The sequence below is a fragment of the Felis catus genome, chromosome A1 (genome assembly GCF_018350175.1).
Source record: "Felis catus isolate Fca126 chromosome A1, F.catus_Fca126_mat1.0, whole genome shotgun sequence".
NCBI lineage: Eukaryota > Metazoa > Chordata > Mammalia > Carnivora > Felidae > Felis > Felis catus.
Window position 1 is genome coordinate 39000058 of NC_058368.1, and position 14234 is coordinate 39014291.

Consider the following 14234-nt stretch of genomic DNA (forward strand, 5'->3'; position numbering starts at 1 on the left):
TACAAATCAAGGATGGATACACTATACTCAGAACTGAATTTTGATGGATGTGGTATCCTAAATAATGTGGTAAGTTTTAGAAACTGATGGCAAATTTTACCCATGATGTTCTCAAGCTGAGAAGACATTAATCCATTGATTCAAATCCCTTTACTGCATCCACATAGCTCTGAGGTCATCCTGCAAGTTGGGAATCAAAAACTACAGAGCTAGGGTAACAAAGTTTGACAATACGTTATACAAGTCAAATTTGCAAAGACATATTAAGTATATCTGTTCTGAGAGGAAAGCATCAAATTCTTTGTGTACATTTTGGTAGTTTTATTGTAACAAAGAGCTGGTACACTTCTAATGTTTAAAACTGAGCATCATCTTTCCTATCTAGTGAAACAAAAAAAAATAAATAGGAACAAAATTACGATAGATATGTCTATTTCAAATAAGATTCTACAGATTCTACTGATTTGTCAATTGGGTGGCAAGGTTCATGTCATCATTAAGAGAGAATTTGATTTCAAAATTGTCATTTTAAACTGCAAGGATGTCAAACATCATACTTTAACATGCCAAAGAAAAAAACATGTTTTAAAAGTGCCCACTTAAACCACCCAAATATCTCAAACCCACCATTTGCTGACCTTCTGTGACCCCAGTTTTTAAGTTTTTTTCTCTTTCTTTCTTTCTTTCTTTCTTTTTTGTAATCAAGGGAAAGAAGACAAATACACGTTGGTAAATGATAACTGTCCATTTTCACATAGAGAGGCAGTGTGATTTCTGAGCCCAATACACAGAGGAAAGAGAAAAACAGAGTTCTACACACTACTGTATAGGAGCCTCGTATCCTCCAGATTCCGGCAGAAATAAGGAAGCAGAGGGATTTCTTTTTTCCCATAGAGCAGGGTGGTGTAAATGCCATAGTTTTTTAATTGAGACAGGAAGAGATAAAAACGAATTTGGAACAGGAAGGGGTAGAGATTCTATTCCCACTGTATTCTGCTCAAGGTATACCCCACCCCTAAATAAGTAGAGAACCATGATAAAATGGAAAGAAAGGAGACCTCAAAAATAGAGTCACAGGCACAAGAGGAAGAAGGAATGAAAGAAACAAAAACAATTGTGACTCGTTCCTCTCATCATTCATGTCAGAAACTATATTGTAATGGATTTGGCCAAGTAACTCTTTGATGACCTCTCCTAACTCATTTGCACCTGCATCAGAATGGTCAGTAAACCAGGGTAAGAAAGGTTCTGGTTCCTCATGCTGTCTCTTCCTGGCTTTATTTTGTGTTTGACATGAAAATTTTGGTCAGATCCTTTCCAGATTTCCATTTGATTTCAGCGGACTTTGAACATGGATTACTACTCTCATTCATATGAAATTCTTTGGAGAGAACTTTATTTTGGAAGTAAGGGTTTTCATCAAAACAAAAATCTATTCTGTAACCCGATTTAATATCTCTAAATTCTGTCACTGCTACTCTTGTATAAAAGTGCCTCCCCAAGCAGGCAGACAACATCCAACTTGTGGATGTTGACAAATGCGATTCCCCCCAAATGTGGGATTATGGTGCTTAATTCCAGCCACTTCTGGGGAAAAAGAAACGAAAAGAAAGGAAAAGAAAAGAAAAGAAAGGAAAAGAAAAGAAAAGAAAAAAGATTGTCAGAGGTTTTTTATATTTTTGTTCTACTTTCAAAATCTCCTTACTGGCTTGTTCATTAAATCTTTTTCATTTGTATTTCATCAGTATGTTCACTTGCTTTTTACTGTTCTTTTTCTGAGGTCTTTATTCCAGTGTGGCTGGAGCGGAGCTCCTTTTTAGCGACCCTGATGGCGGTGCCTACCTGGTGCTGTTCTTCATGGGGGTTGAGAGAAGTGCAGCAGGGAGGGGACAAGAAGGGAAGGTGAAAGGGCGGCAGCTTCCCTGAGCCACACTGCCGCGCGTGCCACTCGGCCCCGCCTCCTCCCGGGCGCTGGTTGCGCGCGCAACCGTCCCAGCCTGCCCTGCGGCGCAGGGAGGAGCACCGCGTGCCGCTAGCCTGGTTCCTGCTTTTGGAGGTTTGGCGACAAAGTGACAGCTGGCCGGTTTGGCTCCTCCCCTCACTCCTGGCGTTCTGGCTCTCCCTGTTTTTCCTCTCCTAGGAACCACCTCCTCCTCACGGCAGCAGCGAGAGGTCCTGTGTTATCTTAAAGTAGGTGTTATTTCTCTTAATTTTGAAAAATTAAGTGTTTTTATCGGAGTAAGAAAACTTAACATGAGGTCTACCTCTCAACAAATTTTAAAGTGTACAGTACAGTATTGTTAACTATAGGCATAACATTGTGCAATATATTCTTGAACTTATCTTGAATAAGTGAAACTTTATAGCCTTTGAACAGCAACTTCCCATAATCCTTCTTCCAGCCCCTAGAAACCACCATTTGTTTGTTTCAGAGTTTGGCTATTTTAATACTTGATACAAATGGAATCATTCCTGATTTGCCTTCCTGTGACTAGCTTATTCCACTTAGCATTATGGCCCATAGGTTCATACACGTTGCTGTAAATGGTGGGATTTCTTTTTTGTGTAAGCCTGAATAATATTTTGCATGTAAATGCCACATTTTCTTTATCCATCAATTCTTCCATGGTATCAAAAGTTCAGAAACAGCACAAAACCAATGAATCACCAAAATGGAATTTGTTGAAGCTTATTGCGCACACACCAAAAAGATAGTTTGTGAATTGAGAGTACTCAAGCCAAAACATGGAATAAAACTCAGGGGTATGTTGTTATAAAGCAGCTTATATAGTGAGAAGGCATTAAATGTTTATTCTTTACAGAGATTGGTTATAATATTGAATTTCCCAAAATGATAGGTAAGTTGGTCAGTAACCTTGGGAGACAGTGTAAGTTTTGCCCATGATTTCCAGAGGCATAAATAAGAAATGACCCAGGTCAAGCTAGTTGTGCAAAGTAAGTTAAATTATACTTTGTATGACTAAATTGATTTTATCTGCTCATAGAGTTTTCAAGTTTGTTTTGATTTTAACAGTGGATATTTGGGTTGTTTTCATACCTTGGCTATTGTGAATAATGCTGCAGTGACCATGGGAGTGCGGGACTTGAATTCAATTCTTTTGGATACATACCCAAAAATAGGATTGCTAGAGCAAATGATAGTTCTATTTTTAATTTTTTTCAGGAAGCACCATACTGTTTCCCATGGTGGCTATACCGTTTTATAATCCACCAGCAACATACATGGTTACAAATTTCTCCACATCCTCACCAACACTTGTTATTTTTTTATTTTTGATAATAGCTGGCCTAAGAAATGTAGAATGACATCTCATTATGTTGTTGATTGCCATTTCTCTGATGACTAGTAATACTGAGCTTCTTTTTATATACTTGTTGACCATTTGCATATCTTCTGCAGAGAAATGTCTATTAAGATTCTTTGCTCATTTTTTAATCAGGACGTTTGGCTTGTTTTTGTTTTTTGGGGGGTTTTCTTCTGTTTTTTGTTTGTTTTTGCTATTGACTTGAGGTCTTCTTTGTGTTTTGAACATTAACCCCATATGAGATATATGGTTTGCAAATATTTTCTTCCATTCCATAGGTTGCCCTTTCATTGTGTTTGTGGTTTTCTTTTCTTTGTAGAAGCTTTTTGTTTTCATATAGTTTCATTTGTCTATTTTTGCTTTTAATTTCTATTCTTTTAGTGTCATATTTAAGAAATCATTGCCAACAAGACTAATGCCATAAAGCTTTTGCTATGTTTTCTTATAGAAGTTTTATACTTACAGGTTTAATGTTTAAGTCTATAATCCATTTTAGGGTGCCTGGGTGGCTCAGTCAGTTGAGCATCCGACATCGGCTCAGGTCATGATCTCTTGGCTCATGAGTTCCAGCCCCACATTGGGCTCTGTGCTGACATCTCAGTGCCTGGAGCCTGCTTCGGATTCTGTAGCTCCCTCTTTCTGTGCCCCTTCCCTGCTCACTCACACTCTGCCTCTCTGTCTCTCTGTCAAAAATAAATAAACATTAAAAAAAAAGTCTTTAGTCCATTTTGAGTTGATTTTTTGTGGATGGTATAAGACACCGATTTCATTCTTTTACATATGAGTATCCAGTTCTCCGGCACCATTTGTTGAAGAGACTTTCCTTTCTCTCTTATGCGTTCTTGACACTCTTGTCAAAGAAGAATTGACAGAATATGCCTGTCTCTGGAACAGTCCATGAACTTGGGGCATTCTCTATTTGTTTGTGTCTTCTTTAATTTCTTTCAGCAATGTTTTATAATTTTCAATTTACAAATCTTTTACATTCATAATTATATTTACACTGAAGTATCTTTTTCTTTTCAGTGCTATTGCAGGTAGGATTTTTTCTTAATTAAAAAATTTTTTTAGGATTTTATTTTTTATTGTTGAGAGAGAGTGAGCGAGCGAGCAGTTGAAGGACAGAAAGAGAGGGAGACACAGAATCCAAAGCAGGCTCCAGGCTCTGAGTTGTCAGCACAGAGCCTGACGCGGGGCTTGAACCCACAACTGTGAGATCATGACATGAGCCAAATTCAGGACGCTCAACCAACTGAGCCACTCAGGTGCCCCAGATTTTTTTTTAATTTTTAAAAATTTTCCTAATTTTCTAATTTTCAGATAGTTGGTTTTGATGTATAGAAATGTAACTGATTTTTGTATGCTGATATGGAATCCCGTAACTTTACTGAATTCATTTATTGATTCTAACCCTTTTTTTTTATTGAAGTCTTTAGGGTTTTCTATATACAAAATCATGTCATCTGCAAACAGAGGTAATTTGACTTCTTTCCAAATTAGGTATAATTTATTTATTTCTCTTGCCCAGTTGCTCTAGCTAGGATTTCCAGTACTGTGTGATACAGAATTAGTGAGAAGGGGTATCTTTGCTTTGTTCTTGATTTTAGAGAAAAAGCCTTCAAGTTTTCTACATTGAGTATGATGTTAGTTGTAGAGTTTTCATATATGGCCTTTATTATTTTGTTTTAATTTTCTTACATTCCTAGTTTGTTGAGAGATTTTATAATAAAAGTATTGAATTTTTGTCAAATATTTTTTTTGTATCTTTTGAAACGATCATGTGATTTTTAACCTTCATTCTGTTAATTTGCATTTGCATGTTTGTTAATTTGCATTTTTTGAAGCATCTTCACATCCCAGAGATAAATCCTATTTGGTCATGGTGTATGATCCTTACAATAGTGTCAGTGAATTCAGTATGCTAACATTTTGTTGAGGATTTTTGCATCTATGCTTATAAGGGATGTTGGATTTTGTCATCCTTCCTTCCTTCCTTCCTTCCTTCCTTCCTTCCTTCCTTCCTTCCTTCCATTGTCTTTGTCTGGATTTGCTATCAAGGTCAATCTGTCCTCACAAAACGAGTGATAATATTTACTCCTCTTCATTTTTTTGGCCAAGTTTGAGATGGATTGGCATTAAATCTTCATTGATGTGCTTAGTAGAATGCAGCAGTGAGATTTTTCTTTGTAGGGAGGTTTAACTAGTGTTTCATTCTCCTTACTCATTATTGATCTGCACATTTTTCTTTTTTATTTCTTCACAATTCAGTCTTGATAGGTTGTGTGTTTCTAGGAATTTATCCATTTCCACTAAGTTGTCCAATTTGTTGGTATACAGTTGTTCATAGCAGTTTCTTGTGATCCTTTTATATTTCTATGGCATCAGTTGTAGTGTCTCTTTTATTTCCAATATCTTTTGAGTTTTCACCCTTTTTTCCCAGTTTGGCCAAAAATTTGTCTATTTTTTAATTTATCTATTTTGTAAGCTTGATATTTTTCCATTTTTCTGTTATCTGTTTTATGTCTGTTCTGTGTAAAATTTTCTTATATTAGCTTTAGGCTAGTTTGTTATTCTTTTAGTTCTTCAGGTGTAAAGTTAGGTTGTTTATTTGAGTTTTTTTTTAATGTGGACATTTAGCACTGTAAACTTCCCTTTTAGTACTGCTTATACTGCATCCCATACATTTTGATACGTAATGTTTTCATTTGTCTCAAGATTTTTTTCTAATTTGTCTTGTGATTCCTTGTGTGTACTGTTGGTTTTTCAAGAGTGTGTGGTTTAATTTTTACATATTTTGAATTTTCGTGTTTTCTTCTGCTGTTGATTTCTAGCTTCATTTAATGGTAGTTGGGAAAAGATTCCTGCTGTGATTTCAATCTTTGTAAATTTGTTAAGACTTTGTTTTTAACCTAACATGTGATCCGTACTGAAGAATGTTCCATGTGTGGTTGAAAGGAATGTATATGCCCCTGCCATTTGGGTAGAATGTTCTCTGAGCATATCTGTTAGGTCCATTTGACCTGTAATGTTGTTCAAGTTCTCTATCTCCTTATTGGCTTTGTATCTGGATATTCTATGCATTATTGAGGGTAGTGTCTTGAAGTGTCCTATTATTATTGTGTGTCTGTTTCTCTTTTCATTTCTGGTAGTGTCTGCTTTATATATTTAGGCGCTCTGATGTTGGGTGCATATATATTTATAATTATAAATAAATTCATCTTCCTGGTGAATTTACCTTTTTATCTTTATATAATGTTCTTTGTCTCTTGGGGCAGATTTTGACTTAAAATAATTTTTTTTTCTGATAGAAGTATAGCCACTGCTGCTCTCATTTGTTTGCAGTATTGATGGAATTATTTATAAGTGTTGAATTTAACATATTTCTACCCTTGGGTTTTGGAAAATGTCAAGCTAAGGCAGAAATCACAAGGAAAAAAGAACTAAGTAGATCGAGACAATGTGATAAATTAAGGATTAGAGAGATATCAATTTGAGTGGAATAGGCAAAATAATCACGATGGAAGAGATCATAGGTAGCATACAAGAGAAGAATCCTGCTTCATAGACGAAAGGATAAAACAGCTCAATGGGGAAATGCATTAAAATTCTATTACCATTTTGATTAAAAAGCCTATCTATTTATCTTTTCTTTGGCTATTTACCCTGACATTTAATTTAACATAAGTTTAAAAAAGTAATACCAATATGGAAACTGACAGCTACTTTTTTGCCTGTGTTATCAGAACCCAAAAAGCTTTGTTGTGAAATATCATGTAGTACCCCCTTGGGGAATTCTGTCTTCATATGGCTTATTTATGTTTGTGCATGCTTTGAGTTACAGATGTTCAGCACACACACATGCACTGAATAAATGCATTATCATAAAACAGCAAAACTATTCTTACTCGCAGATAGAATTGACTGCTTGTTGTTACTGGTTTCAGATGGGTACTATGCAAACCTTTGTAATAGCCCCTTTGATAATTTAGTAAACTTACTCATTTGAATACATTCATGTACCCAAGTACTGTTAAAGTATACTATATTTTCCTGGAGGGAAAGACCTGAGTCCCATCATTGTGGTTTTCTTAGAAATGTCAGCATATTGCTAAATCAATGAGTGCTTATTAAATGAATGAAAAGAAAGAATGAACAAAATTTTAGCTGTGACATGAAAACTTTGCCTTTTGTAATTTTCTTAAACTTTCTAATAATGCATTATTATTTTAAGTGGGTTTTACACTGGAATAAAAATCATTTGGCCTGCATAGGAAAAACATAAAAGTACAGTCCAGAGTAGAAGGAAATTAAATGTTCATTTCACATCTGTAACATCAGTCGTGTTGTCAGACTGTGGTAGTATTGAAGTGGGTAAAACACATCGCTTCTCGGCCTTTTGGCTAAGATCAAGTGAAGTGGGTAAAACAACAGTTTCCTCAGGTATTCTCCAAAATATGTCCACTTTTTTTTAATGTTTATTTATTTTGAGAGAGAGACAGGGGAGAGGAGCATTAATGGGGGAGGGGCAGAGAGAGAGGGAGAGAGAAAGAATCCCAAGCAGACTGTGTGCTGTCAGCACAGAGCTGGAAGCAGGGCTAGATCCCACGCACTGTGAGATCATGACCTGAGCTGAAATCAAGAGCCGGATGCTTAACTGACTGAGCCACCCAGGCATCTCAAAATATGTACACTTTCTAATTTGCTTTTCTACTATCTCTTTTTCCTGTATACTAACCTAGAGCAATATATTCTTGTTGGCTGAGTTGGTATTTATAGTTTTGAATAATTTAGGAAACAAAGAGGTGGACTATATGACATTTTAAGCTGCTTTATATCATATTTCCAAGAATGAAAAAGACAAATTATGGAAACGATAAAGAGAAAATAAAACTTTTAAAATATTTTTAGGTTTTCATGTAATCTTATATTTTTAGAAAAGAGAAATGAATTTTTATGTTGAAATAAAACTGCAGTACTATTACAATATTTGAAATAGACCAGATGTTTATTTGGTTGGTTTATTAAAATTTGATTACTCGTGGATATTATCACTGATAATTTGGCTTTCTATTCTATGAAAAAAAATTTAATGAACTGCAAAGTTTTCATTGAGCTTTGCAAATTGCTGGGAGTTGGATTCTCTCTAGAGACCTTGTCTTATCACAGCACATCAACTGAAAGTGTAAATATCTAATACACTGAACTGTCTACAGCTGCACAGCCTCAGCAGTGTTAGATCCAGGGCAAATTGTTAGAGAAATGGAGGAAGAATTTAGATAACTTGAATGGGATATCGTTTGGCATTGGACACATCACTCAGTTCACTCAAATATTTTTAAAAATACATTCAACAATAAATATAAAGGGTATATAGTTTTATAATTTCATGTTAACTTATGTTTAGGAAAGAGAAATAAATTTTATGTTGATAAAACAGCAATGCTATTATAATATTTGAAATAGACCAGACATTTGTTTTGTTGGTTTTATTAAAATATACAAATTTGAGGAAATTACACAACACACTCTTAAAAAATCAGTGTGTCCAAGAAGATATCACAAGGGAAATTAGAAAATAGAGACAAATTAAAATGAGAACACAGCATCCCAAAACTTATGGGACACAGAAAATGCAATGTCAAAGAGGAAACTTACAGCTATAAAAGCTCACATTAAAAAAGAAGACAGGTCTTAATTTAAGGTGCCTGGCTGGCTCAGTCAGTTAAGCATCTGACTCTTGGTTTCGACTCAGGTCATGATCTCATGGTTCATGGGTTTGAGCCCCACATCAGGCTTTATTCTGACATTGTGGAGCCTGCTTGGGATTTTCTCTCCTTCTCTCCGCCCCTCCCTTACTTGCTCTGTCTCTCAAAATACGTAAATAAAACTTAAAAAATAAATAAAAAGACAGGTCTTAAATCAATAAACTATCTTTGTAACTTGTGGAAGTAAAGGAAGAGGAACAAACTAAATACAAAGCTAGATAAAAAGGAGGAAATAATAAAAATTAGAGCAGACTAGGGGCTCCTGGGTGGCTCAGTCGGTTAAGTGTCCGACTTCGGCTCAGGTCATGATCTCACGGTCTCTGAGTTTGAGCCCCGCGTCGGGCTCTGTGCTGACAGCTCAGAGCCTGGAGCCTGTTTCAGATTCTGTGTCTCTCTCTCTCTGACCCTCCCCCATTCATGCTCTGTCTCTCTCTGTCTCAAAAATGAATAAATGCTAAAAAATTTTTTTAAAAATTACAGCAGACTAAAATAGAGAAAATAGAGAAAATCAACAAAACCAAAACTTAGTTCTTCAAAAATATCAACAAAATTGACAGATTGTTACCTAGATTGACAAAAAAAAAAGAACACTTAAATTACTAAAATCAGAAATGAAAATGGAGACATTAGTATCTATTTTACAAAAATAAAAAAAATATATGAGATTATTTTCAAAAACGGTGCCAACAAATTGGATGACCTTGATGAAATGGAGAAATTTCGGTAAATACAAAAGCAAGAAAGGCTGAGGGCTCACACTTTATTTTAAAGTTAATACAAAGCTATGGAATCAAAGCATAGTGGTACTGAGCCCAAAATTAACTCTTGCATATGTGGCTAAATGATTTTTGACAAGGGTACCAAGACAACTCAATGGAGAAAGGACAGTCTCTTCAACTGGAGAAAGCTGGATATCCACAGTGTAGAAGAAAAAGGCTGGATCCTTACTTAAAGTTACATACCAAAATTAACTTAAAATGGATCCCAAGCTCTTTTTGTAACACCTAAAACTATAAACGTCTTAGAAGAAAACATAGGGGAAAAGATTCACAGCATTGAATTTAGTAGTGATTTCTTGGATCTGATACCAAAGGCAAAGGCGCGCACGCACACACACACACACACACACACACACATACATACATAAATAAATAAATATAATAATTAGACAAATCAGATTAATGAAAATTTAAACAGATAATATCAACAGAGTAAAAGCCAACCTACAGAATGGGAGGGAGTATTTGCAAAGTAATAATGGGAATATTTGCAGAGTAATAATGGGACAGAATATTTGCAAATTGTATATCTGATATTACTATTCCGAAAATACAGAAACCCCTGACACTCAACAAGAAAAAACCAAACACCTGCATTAAAAAATGGACAAAGTACTTGACTGTAAATTTCTCTAAAGAAGATATGCAAATACACACTAAGCACATGAAAAGATGTTCAATGTCACTAAATACTACAGAAATGACAATGAAGACTATAATGAGATACGTCTTCATACTCATTAGGATCGGTACTATGAAAAACAGAAAATAAGAGTTGTCAAGGATTTGGAGAAATTGGAAGTCCTGTGCACTATTTATGAGAACCTAAAATGACACAGCTACTGTGGAAAACATTGGGGTGGCTCCTCAAAAAAGTTAAAAATAAATTTACGGAATGATTAAGTGATCCCACTTGTGGTATATACTCAAAATTTGAAAGCAGGGTGTCAGAGATATCTGCACTTTGATGTTTATAGCAGGTGTATCAACTGTAGTTAAAGTGTGGAAGGAAGTCAAGTATCTGTAGATAAATAGGTAAGCAAACTGTAATGTATGCATACAATGGAATATTATTTAGGTTTTAGAAGAAGGAAATTCTGACACACTACAACGTGGAGGAACCTTGAGGACATTAGGAAATAAGTCAATCACAAAAAAGACAAATACTGTATGTGTCTACTTATATGAGGTACATAGTGTAATAAAATCATAGTCAGAAAGTAGAATGATGGTTGCCAGAGGCTGAGGGAGAAGGGCGAATGGGGAGCCATTGTTTAATCTGTATAGATTTTCAGTTTTTTGAGATGAAAATAGTTTTGGAGATGGATGGTAGTTGATGGTTGTACTATAGTATGAATTTACCTGATATCACTGAATTATACACTTAGAAATGCTTTGATGATGAGTTTCATGTTTTTGTATTTTATCACAATTTTTTTAATTGAAAGAAAAAGATGATTAGGGAGATTTAAATAGGGAATGGTTATTAGGTGAAATCTACAAATTAATCATTGTGTTAGAAGAATATAGAACAATATTTTGGTTATGTTAGAAAATATTATGTTTTAATGATGAATACTGAAGTATTTAGGAGTGAAATGTCTTGGTATCTTTAATATGCTTCAACACAACAATGAAATAAGATAATTGTCACATAATGTCAGCAACTGTTAAATCTAAGTGATGTGTACAGGTATTTATTATACTGTGCTCTCTATTTTTTGTTTAAACATCTCCATAATACAAATTTTAAAAAATATTCCATCATTTGTAGAGTTTATATACTTCATGAGTTTGTCCTTTATGTGTGTGTGTATTATATGTTCATAGAAACAACATGTTCAGAAATGAAACGTGAGAGAAGTAAATACTATTTTTTATCACTCAAAGACAATTCTTGCTAATACTTTAACATATATCTTTAAATTTTTTTCTATGCTTATTTCATTTGGTTATGAACAAAACAATTTTTTTTGTGGTAAACTCTTTGTAAATATCATTAAAATGTTCCATTAAACTTCCTTGTAATTATTTTCTGGTATATGGATAGAGAAACTCCCTGGAGTGGGATTGTTGGCTTAAAGAGTATGCATATTTGTAACTGTAATTGATGCTACCAGGTATATTCCTAAGAATGTTATAACACTACATGTATTAGTTCTTGATTTTTAAGGATGCAAATATTACATATTCTTGGTATTCAGACACATGATTTGCAGTGAAAACTTTTCAGTGTGCATAAGACACTAGTGTTTCTGCCTGTAACAGATGCTGTTGCATTGCCCAGACGCCATTTACTGGGCCTGGACACTAATTTCCCAGCAGTAATAGCTGTTGCCTGTTAGTAGCTCACATTTGCACCCTACTGTGGAGGATGGTGTTGGGCTGGTAAGAACTATATTATTCAGAGATGCTTGAAAGATGGACTCTCTGGCAACCTTCATGGGTTACGGGCCACAGTGGTCAGTGACCAACCCAAAAGATGATAGCCGTGCCAAACACGATTTTCTGGATATGATGGCTTTACGTAATTCACATAGGAGTATTGTCCCTGGATTTAGGGTGATGCTGGATATCTCCTAAAGTCACATTTTTGTTTAATTCAGGGTGGGTGAACTTTACCTCTATAGAGAAAAATAGTAAATATTTTAGGCTCTTTAAGCTATGTGATCTCAAGCTACAGGTATTATAACATTGTAACAGTGGCATAGAAACAGACATACAGAGCAGTGGAATAGAATAGAGATCCCAGAAATAAACTCATACCTATATGGTCAATTGATCTTCAATAAAGTTGTCATGGGAAAAGGATAGTTCAAAAAATGATGCTGGGAAAACTGGATACCCATATGCAAAAAAAAAAAAAAAATGAAATTGAATCCTTAAATAGCAAACCTAAAATTGAACCCCCCAGAAGAAAACATTGGAACATAGGCAGAAGATTTATGATACTGTTCTTGACACAGGTTTTTTGGATAAAATGCCAAATGAAAGACAAAAAAGGCAAAAATAGACAGTGGAACTACATTAAAGTAAAAAGCTTCTGCACTGAAAAGGGAACAGTCAACCTATGGAAAGACAACCTATGCAATGGGAGAAATTCTTTGCAAACCATATGAATTGCAAACCATACCACAAGTGTCCGAAATATTTATGGAAGTCAATGGCAAAAAAAGCAAATAACCTGATTAAAACATGAGGAAAGGAGTTGAATAGACATTTTTTTTCCCAAAGAAGACATATGAATAGCTAGCAGGTATATGAACAAAAAGCTCAGCATAACTAATTGTCAGGAAAATAAAAATTAAAGCCACCAGGAGATATTATCTTACACCTGTTAGGATGGCTTTTACCAAAGCAAAATAATAATAATAATAATAATAATAATAATAATAATAATAATAAGTGTTAGGATCTGAAGAAATTGGAACCCTTACATACTCTTGATGAGAATGTCACATGGTGCAGCTGCCATGGAAATCTGTGTGGAAGTTCCTGAAAAAATAAAAAAATAGAACTACCATGTGATCTAGTAATCCCATTGCAAAGTACATATCCAAAGGAATTAAAACCAGAATCTGGAAGATACATCTGCATTTCTGTGTTCACTGCAGCATTTTTCACAACAGCCCAGATATGGAAACAATCTGAATGTCTGTAGCAAACTAATAGATACAGAAAATTTGACACGCACATGCACACTCATGTACACACAATGGAATTATATTTACCTTTGAAAAGTAAGGAAATCCTACCATTTTCAATAACATAGATGAACCTGTAGGATGTTATTCTACATAAAATAATTTGGCTATAGAAGGACAAGTACTGTATGACTCCACTCAGATGAGGGATCTAAAATAGTCAAACCCAGAAACAGAAGGTAGACTGATGCCAGGGAGGAGACAAAGATAAAGGAGTTTTTCAGTAGTGATAGTTTTAACAGAGGTGGAATTTTTTTTTCTACATTTCATTTATAAATCTCTTATTTTCCAATGTGAGCAGCCACATGCTCAAATAAGCAAACATTATTTATTTGGTTGCCTTGGATTTATATTTTAAAATATTTGTATGTGTTTTTTCCTGTTATATTGAGGCATGTAATGAGATGACAGTTGCTATTCACAAAAAGATAGACTGAAGTCTGGAAGACATCACTACCTCTTCCATGAGTTGTTAATGTAGCATGAGAATGTACATACAGTTCAGTGAAATGCCATTCCATATATCTTGTATATCCTGTATACACATATCATAGTTTTGTGAGATTAGTTTAGCTCAGCAAACCAGCACTTTTCCTTTAAAAAAAATGTTGAACATAGCTGCTAAGATAAATTAATATTCTTTACTAGTTATAAGATTTT

The 14234-nt window shown here is 34.7% G+C and overlaps 1 long non-coding RNA gene across 2 annotated transcripts in view; it reads left to right on the plus strand.

The window, feature by feature from the left end:
- The first annotated feature begins 1941 nt into the window (after nucleotides 1-1941).
- The window catches only part of LOC123384391, a 547325-nt gene continuing 535032 nt past the window's right edge, over nucleotides 1942-14234 (plus strand). The window contains exon 1 of one of the 2 annotated variants that reach the window (XR_006595426.1): nucleotides 1942-2190. This is a non-coding gene — a long non-coding RNA (uncharacterized LOC123384391). The remainder of the gene's footprint in view (nucleotides 2191-14234) is intronic. The other variant, XR_006595432.1, reaches the window with a different exon arrangement.